The sequence below is a fragment of the Vipera berus genome (assembly GCF_964194415.1).
Source record: "Vipera berus genome assembly, chromosome: 17".
NCBI lineage: Eukaryota > Metazoa > Chordata > Lepidosauria > Squamata > Viperidae > Vipera > Vipera berus.
In genome coordinates this window covers 3052772-3062049 of record NC_138220.1, presented here as the reverse complement: position 1 = coordinate 3062049, position 9278 = coordinate 3052772, and the positions used below count along the sequence as shown (strand labels likewise).

Below are 9278 nucleotides of genomic sequence, written 5' to 3'. Positions count from 1 at the left end.
ACCTCCTTCCAGGGCTCTCCCCACCTCCCCTTAGCCCCCAGCAGCCCTCCTGGGGTGGAGGGAGGGAGGGGAAGAGGAGGGGAACCCTGGGAAAATGCGCCATCCACCCTGGCAGGCCTGGGGGGGCACCCAGGGCTTGCCCCTCCCTACCTCGGGCACCCCTTCAGGCCAAAGATGGGGAGGGGAACCAAGAGGAGGGAGGGAAATGGGGTGGGGGGGGAGGGTGGGCGGGTGGGAGGGGAAAGAAAGAGGCAGGATGCTGCACTTTTCACAATCTTTATTAGAGGTCAAGAAAACAAGAAGTACATCCCCCCTCTGGTTCCCTACCCTCCCACCCACACCCTCCCCCCTCCCCCCAACCCACCCCCCCTCCCACCCTACCCCCTTTGGCTTCAGTCCTGGCCTAGAGGGGGCCTTGGGGGGAGAGGAGATCCTGGGAGGAGGGGGGAAGTTCCCCCCCCCTCCCAGGACCTCCCCTCCCCCCAAGGCCCCCTCTAGGCCAGGATTGAAGCCAAAGGCATTGGTGGGGGCTGAGGGAGGCTCAGGAGGGGGGGGCGCAGAGAGAGCAGCTTGCCAATGTCTTTGGCTTGAAGTGGGCAAAATGCCCCCCCCCCAGAGCCAAGGACCTTGGCAGCTGCCCTCCGCCCTGCCCCGACCTCTCAGCCTCCCCCAGTCCCCACCAAGACCCTCGACTTCAACCGTGGCGCAAGAGGAGCTGGCAAGAGAGGCCCTGGGATGCCCGAGGCTGCCCCAGGGGGCTTGGACGCCCCAGACCTCCCCAGGGCCTCCTCGCCAGCCTCCCCTTGGACCAGGGCTGGCCCCTGACCCTTTTTCCACCCCCCTCCAGCCTTCCAGGGCATGACCCACCATGCACAGAGCTTGCGCCCTCTGTGCAGCCCTTGCCACAAGTAGGCATGCACAAATGTATTATTGAAATTAAGTGCCAAGAGGCCCCTATTTTGGACACATTGTGCATGTCTACTTAGACCAAGGGAGGAACTGCAGACTTACCTCAAGACACACCTGTTTTCTGGCTCACCTGCCTAGTTGCTGGGGAGATTGGGGCGGGGTTGAGATTCTACAACAGCTTTTCTCAACTTTGACAAGTTTTAAGTTGGGTAGACTTTCAACTGGGGCTGAAGTCCACCCAACTTTAAGCCTGCCAAGGCAGAGACCTACTGGAGACCCCGAAGGCTTCAGGGCTGAGGTGCACCCATTTCTGGGGTGGGTGGGAATGGCTTAAAGAACTTCAATTCCTGTACGTTTGTAGCTGTGGGGATTTGCAATCTCACAGCTCAAAGGAACCCAAGTTCTGCGCATCCCAAATAAGTGGACCTCAGCCCCAAAATGTCTAAGTATGGAGAATGACACCCCAACCCCAACATGGATGATCTTATTTCCCAGAATTATCCAGCTACGTTGCCAAGCATTCTGGGGGGGGGCCAAAGCTCTATCAGAAATTCTATGTTGGACTTTAAAATTCCCAGAATACAGACATAAACTGGAGAAGTCTGGGTTCCACCCGTTTACCTTCCATCTGTTTGCCTTCCCATCTGGATGGGAAGTTAACTTCATTCCCTGTAACTCTACACCCCAAGGTTGCAGAGTTCTGGGAATTGAAGGTTTCCCATTCAGATGTGGCGTTTGCTTGGTGTAAGAATTTTTAGCAGAATCCTGTGGACGCCCACCTAGAAGACCTGGGACTTCTACCTCCAAGATTGAACTTCAATTCCCAGAATTCTCCAGTCTGTGTGCTGGAGAACACCAGAGATTGAATGGCACCCACCTGGTATTGTAGGAACTAGGGTATCCTGTGCCCTCTGTGATGGAAGACTCCCAAGTCCCAGAATTCTGAACCCAGAATTCAGAAGAATTGGAGACCCATCATCTACAGGACATTGACCTGTCTCCTGGATTGGTGGAGTGCAAGCTCCAGAATTCCTAACAGAGTTATGAGTTAGACACTCACCACTTACCTTTCATGGGATTTGTCTCCCAGATTGGCAGACTCCCCAAGTCCTAGAATTCAGAACTGGGACGCCCCACCAAGAGACAGCATGGAGCCATCTCCAAGATTAGCGAACTTCAGTTCCCAGAATTCTCCAGTCCATGTGCTGGAGACTCCTGGAAATTAAGTCGCAGGAGCTAAATTAAATTAATTCCGGGAGTTAAAACTCATCCCTTTGAAATTTCCATCTTTCAATGGACTGGCTTTAACTCTCAAAGTGTTTTAAAAGCTGCCGATTTCTCGGAACTGAAGTCCAGCCTTCCAAGAGCCGTTTGGCTTTCTGTAAGCAAGAGTTCAGTTCTTGACATACCTGGTGGGTTTACATGACCCTGGAGATCAGAGTCTAGTCCATGTGCTGGAGACAGCTGGAAATTAAGTCACAGCCATCTGGTGTCCTTGGAAATTGCGGTGGGTGGTTGGAAAGGGGACCTCAAACTTCTCTAGCCTACGGCTGCTAAGCATTCCGGAAGGTAAAACTCATCCCTTTGAAATTTCCATCTTTCAATGGGTAAGCTTTAACTCCCAAAGTGTTTTAAAAACCAATTTCTGGGAGCTGAAGTCAAGTCTTCCAAAAGCCATTTGGCTTTCTGAAAGCAAGAGTTCAGTTCTTGACATACCTGGTGGGTTTACATGACCCTGGAGATCGGAGTCCAGTCCATGTGCTGGAGACAGCTGGAAATTAAGTCGCAGCCATCTGGTGTCCTTGGGAATTGGGGGGGCGGGTGGGTGGGAAGGGGACCTCAATCCTTAAAACTTATCTAGCCTAGGATTGCTAAGATTTCTGGGAGCTAAAACTCATCCCTTTGAAATTTGCATCTTTCAATGGGCAAGCTTTAATTCCCAGTGTTCTAAAAGCTGCCGATTTCTGGGAACTGAAGTCCAGCCTTCCAAGAGCCGTTTGGCTTTCTGAAAGCAAGAGTTCAGTTCTTGACATACCTGGTGGGTTTACATGACCCTGGAGATCAGGGTTTCTCCCCCTTAGCAAGATGTGTGGGTTTCAACACTCACGAGTTCTGGAATTTGAAGTCCACACATCAAGTTAAGGTTAAAAAACCCTGATCCAAGTTCTTCTGACACCTCAACTTTGTCCTGCAACCCGAATCTACACAATCCTACCAGACATCCGTAGTCTTTAACCAAGGCAAAAGCTAACAGCCGTTATGCCTTCACCCTCCCATCCAGTTTAAAAAGCTAGAGCAGCCATGTTTTCAGATTTATGGGGACTTTGCATTTCAAGCATATCTCCGTAAACCACAAAACACGGTTCTTTAGCCAAGCTGAAGACGTAAGACTCCTTCACCTAACTTGCAAATTACAGAGATATCCTGGCTAAGTTGGGGGAATCCCCTCCCGACCAATGCTATCTCCTTATCCTAGATCTGTTCTGTCAGGTGACCTCAAAAAACAAGTGTGTGGGTCTCAGTTCCTGGTGGGCACCACAGGTGGGGTGAAAAAAGGTCGCAATGCAGTGGGTCGCAATGCAGTGAAAGCTGCAGGGAAAAACGTTTCTCCATCGGGATCCAGCCGTTTTGCCCGCCACAGTTTCAGTGCAAAGAGATCCAGGCCTTTGAAAGAAATCGACAACAGGCTGTTTTTACAAGCCGAGAACCAACGCAAACCTTCCCTTCCCATACAGAAATAAACATTGGGGGGAATTGGGGGGTGGTGGATTCAAAGCATGCACTGTGCTGTCCCGTCCAGCTCTTCCTGCTGGGTTTGGTCCAAAAAAGAGCCAAGTCTTTAAAAAAGAAAATGGTTTGTAAAAGTGTTCCGGCTGCAACTGCGGTGGGAAGTTGATCTTCATCTCTGCGTCTCCAGAAGAGGAAGGGGCAGCATTGAAGGCCGGCCTCTTTTTTCTTTTTTGAGATGGTTTTAAGGTTTTATTTTGAGATGGTTTTAAGAACCCACATTATTCTAAAGAGGCAGTTTTTGCAGCCATGGGGCACAGGATTTTACGGCTCCCCTGCCGGCTGACCAATTTTCTGGCCTGTCCCTCCAGTGCACAAATTCAGCTTCAGGGCCAGCTGGAACAATGCAGCCCCTTCCCCACCCCTGCCCCCCCTACCCTCCAGTCTGTCCATCCATTCATCAGTCTGCATCGGAAAAATCCAAGTCTTCCACCAGGTCCTCTCCTCCTCGTGCCAGCTGTTGCAACTCTGCCCGAGGTTTCCTCCATTGAAGCGCGGCCTTCTCGTCTCCTGGAGAAGGAAAGAAAGACAGTGTCAATCCAACCTCATTGGGGACAAGGGGTGGGGGTGGCGGGCAGAAAGGGCAGCTGGGTGCTAATTAATGTCCAGTGCTAATTAATGGATTGTCTGCAGAGCTCAGGAGGGGGCAGGACGGGAACGGCGAGATGGGCAGAATATAAGTTTTAATAATAAATAGAGCAATAAATAAGCAAAGCAGATGGGTTTTTCTAAAGAAGATGGGAGGGTCAAGGAGAAGAAAATCTTTATTCCCCCCTCCCCAATTTATTTGATGGGGGGCACAACCCTGTAAAGGGGGAGGCTTCCAAAACCCACACCTTAGAAATAAAGGGGGGGGAGGAGAAGGTGCCCCTCTCCAAATGAACAATGGCCCTTTAGTGACCTGCGGACTTCAACTCCCAGAATTCCTGAGCCTGCCTTGGAAGGAAGGAAAAGGGAGAAAGACAGGGAAGGAAAAAAAGAATGAGCGAAATAGGGAGAGAAAGAAGAGAGGTATGGGCGACTTCCTTCCAGTGTTCCACCATTTTCAGTGACACTGTGGTAAAGTCTAATTGGCATCAGGGCGCTAATTATCAGCAGTCAGGCGATTCCTGATGTTCGGTTATATTGAAAATAAATTAATTACCTCTCATTTTTCAGGCAACACGTGATGGTTCTTCTCTTCATCCGAATCATCAAAATGAAGCAAAATCTTCTCATTTTCTCTCAGAAACTTGTAAAATTCTGGATCTCCTTCCTTTAGTCGAGAGAGCTGATCTTTACGCTCAGATGCATGACCTTTATTTTCCTGCACAACAGAGAAGAGTTTAACAAATTTAAGTTTATATATCTACATATCCAGCCAGGAAGTATTTTTTAAAAAATGCTAATAAACCCTACAGATTTCAAAAGCGCTATATCGTGGCATCTGCTCAGAGGAGAAACATTACGGGTTTTGTTTCCTAGAAAGTACGAACAGAAGTCCTAATGGGCAGCTAGATTTCATAAATGCAAGAAAATCAAATTAAAGGCAAAAGCCCTTCAAGAGACATCCTGGATTATTTTAGAATTTATAACTTTATGCATTCATAAATTATTTCTAACAATTTATTATGAGGAGGCATTGTTACCCACTTGCTTCTTCTGAATTTTGAATCCCACTTAACTGCCAGAGCCACTGGGCTGACTAAACAAATAAAAATAAATGAAATAACTCAAGAGAGATTTGCACCCAGGACTCTCCAACATCTCCTCAAACTGACTTCACCAAAAGGGCTTCAAAATGCTCAGGTCCACAAATCACAACAACAGGTTTTTTAAAAATCTCATTTCTGCATTTTTAACCCAGGGGCTTTCAAAACTGAGCAGCAAAAGGGGACAATATAGAAAATGGCCCTTTAGCCTTCCAGTTTATCAAGGTTGAGCAGGTGCTAGGACTCTGTGGCTAAAAATGATATGAAAATGTGGGGGGAATCTTTCCAGCTTACCTGGAATTGTTTCCCAATGTTCCAAGTGTGCCGGCCTCCATTTTATATTTAAAAAATTCTATTTATTTTTTAAGAAATTACAATTCATTTGCCTGGGAAGCTGCTGCAAAGGTAACCTGCTCCCAACTGAGCACCACCTGTGGCCGTCAATCAAACTATCCAGGTGCTGCTCATTCCCTAATTGTCCCGCCCAAGTCAGCAGGTTAGGTAGGATGAGATAAGTTAGGTTGGTCTTCAAACCTGGCCCTTTTGACTTGTAGACTTCAACTCCCAGAATTCCTCAGCCAGCGTGCCTGGCTGAGGAATTCTGGGAGTTGAAGTCCACAAGCCAAGTTTGAAGACCCCCAGCTACGTTTGATAACCTGGGTTGGATTAATTAACGGGGCAAAGGAAGACCGTTCGCTCGCTGCGTTCCAGGCCACGCCGCGGGGCGTCCCCAGAGTCTACGGCGCATTCGTTCACACGAGCACGCGATACACGCGTTGGGTCGGACACCTAAGCTTCCCACCTGGGGGACACGGCACCTGTTCCTGCACCCAACGAACGCAGTGCCAGGCGTTGCAACACAACGCAACGTGTTTTTTCCCCCCCTCGGGTTGCAACAAGAGTCGGGGCAGAATGCGTGTAAACGCGAGGAGGAAACCGAGCCAATTCCCCATTCTCACGAGTTTGCGGGGCTGCCCAATCCCGGAAGGGCTCCTACCCACCCCCACTTCTTGCAAGGGACGCCCCACTTGGCCCGGGACTCACCTCCTGCCCTCGGCCGGCCGGGCTTGCAAGCGCCGCGGAGCTTCGGGGGAGGCGGTGGGAGCCACGCTGGCCCAGCTTCCCTCCGCAGCTTCCGGGTAGCGAGGAAGGGGGCGTGGCCGGGCCGGATTGGCTGTGAGCTTCCCCGCCGTGATTGGAGGCGTCGCTCTCCGGCTGGAGCGCGAGGGCGGGACTAACAGAATAACGGAGCTGGAAGGGACCTGGCGAGGTCGTCTAGTCCAACCCCCTGGCCAAGCAGGAAACCCTTCTCGTTCCAGACGAGTCCTTGTGCCCGTCCGCTCATCCCGGGGCACGGCATGAAAAGGATGCGCCGCCGTGGTTATTTTACACATTACAGCCTGAAACGCACTACAAAGACCATCTGTATTGCACAGGACGTGAAAAGAGTGCCCTCCTCTGGTTATTTTGGGCATAGTGGCCTGAAAGTGACTACAAAGACCATCTATAGCCCAGGGCAGAAAAAGAGTGCCCTCCTGTGGTTATTTTGGGCACAGTGGACCGAAAGGGACTACAAAGACCATCTATAGCCCAGGCAGAAAAAGAGTGCCCTCTTTGTAGTCCCTTTCATCTACTGTGCACAAAATAACCACAGGAGGGCACTCTCTTCATGCCCTGGGCTATACATGGTCTTTGTAGTCACTGTCACGCCACTATGCCCAAAATAACCACAGGAGGGCACTCTTTGGATGCCTTTTGTTACATATGGTCTTTGTAGTCCCCTACAGGTCTCTATGCCCAAAATCACCACAGGAGGGCACTCTTTTCATGCCCTGGGCTATATATGGTCTTTGTATTCCCTTTCAGTCCACTGTGCCCAAAATAACCATAGGAGGGCACTCTTTTCATGTCCTGTGTAATATATGGTCTTTGAAGTCCCTTTCAGGACTCTACATCCCAAATAACCACAGGAGGGCACTCTTTTAATACCCTCTGCTATACATGGTCTTTGTAATCACTTTCTGACCGCTACACCCAAAATAAACACAGGAGGGCACTCATTCCATGCCCTGTGCTATCTATGGTCTTTGTACTCCCTTTCAGTGCACTGTGCCCAAAATAACCACAGGAGGGCCCTCTTTTTATGCCCTGTGCCATAGATGGTCTTTGTAGTCCCTTTCAGGCCACTATGCCCAAAATAACCAGAGGTGGGCACTCTTTTCATGTGCTCTACTACATAGATGGTCTTTGTAGTGCGTTTCAAGCTGTTATGTGTAAAATAACCACAGGGGTGCATCCTTTTCATACCCTATGCTTTATATGGTTTTTGTAGTCCCTTTCAGTCCACTGTGCCCAAAATAACCTCGGTGTCCCGATCCTAGGCAAAACTCCTAGGCCTTTTTAATGACGTTTTAAGATTATTATTCTTTATTAATAAAACTTTATTAATATTAGGCCACCTTATTCTGCGCCTGTGTCGCAGCGAAAGGGCCACCCGTCCCCCTATTAATATTAATAAGGCGCTAATAATAAAAGTAGAGAATAATAACCTTAAAATGCCATTAAAAAGGATTATTTCTCTCGGCGGCCGCAATTCCCGCTTTGACCACAGGATGGCAGTTTTCCGTCCCATAGCATTAACATTGGGGCCTTTTCGACGGCCTCAATGCCGCTATCGCTAAGGGACAGAAAACAGTGCCCTCCTGTGGTCCAAGCCGGCGTAGCAGCCAACCAAAGAAAAACCTTTAAAATGGCGTTTTAAGATTATTATTCTTTATTAATAAAAGCTTATTAATATTAGGGCATCTTATCCCGCGCCTGTGTCGCCACCCGTCGCCCTATTAATATTAATTAGGCGCTAATAATAAAGATAGAGAATAATAACGTTAAAATGCGGCGGCCGCAATACCCGGCTTGACCACAGGATGGCACGCTTCTCCGTCCCATAGCGTTAACATTGGGGCCGTCGCAGGCCTTTTGCCTAGGATCGGGACACCGAGAAGCGAAGCGAGAAAGAGCAGACAAAGCGTCTACCGGTAGCCGAGTCATTCTAGAAAAATGCCGGGTTTGTCTATTACCTAGTTAGCGGGGGATCCCCACCTGGAATGGGCATCTTGCGGCCTTGCCCGGTAGACGCGCGCCACGGCACCATAGAGCAGAAAACAGGACAGGAAAAAGCAGAGAACGGTGCTGCCAATGGACAGGAAGTTGATGACGGCCATACTGGGAAGGTCCTTGTCAAAGGGACTGGCGGACGACTGTTAGTTGACTGACAGGAAATTCGCCATGGCTAGAAGGTCGCTGAGAAAGGAAGTTGGCACGGAAGACTAAGAAGAACGGACAGGAAGTCGGCCATAATAGGAGGGTCGATTCCAAATGAACCGGGGGATGGCCAATTTGTACGGACAGGAAGTCCGCCATATCGAGAAGGTCTCTGTGAATGTGGACGCTCTGCGCTTTGTCGCTTCGCTTCTCGGTGTCCCTATCTAGGCAAAAGGCCTACTATGGTCCCCATGTTAACGCTATGGGACGGGGAAACGTGCCATCCTGTGGCCAAACCGAGTATTGCAGCCGCCGCATTTTAAGGTTATTCTCTATCTTTATTATTAGGCCCTAATTAATATTAATAGGGCGGCGGGTGGCGACACAGGCGCGGGATAAGATGCCCTAATATTAATAAGGTTTTATTAATAAAGAATAATAATCTTAAAACGCCATTTAAATGGTTTTTCTTTAATTGGCTGCTACGCCGGCTTGGACCACAGGAGGGCACCGTTTTCGGTCCCTTAGCGGTAGCGGCATTGAGGCCGTCGAAAAGGCCTCCGTGCTAATGCTATGGGACGGAAAACTGCCATCCTGTGGTCAAAGCGGGAATTGCGACCGCCAAAAGAA

The 9278-nt window shown here is 49.6% G+C and overlaps 1 long non-coding RNA gene across 1 annotated transcript; it reads right to left on the bottom strand.

Moving 5' to 3' along the window:
- Positions 1-492: 492 nt before the first annotated feature.
- On the bottom strand, positions 493-8597 carry LOC308675867. The gene is made up of 3 exons (XR_014028229.1): positions 8465-8597; positions 4841-5002; positions 493-4206 (listed from the first exon to the last, which is right to left on the bottom strand). It is a non-coding gene; the product is annotated as an uncharacterized lncRNA (long non-coding RNA).
- Between the last annotated feature and the right edge of the window lie 681 nt (positions 8598-9278).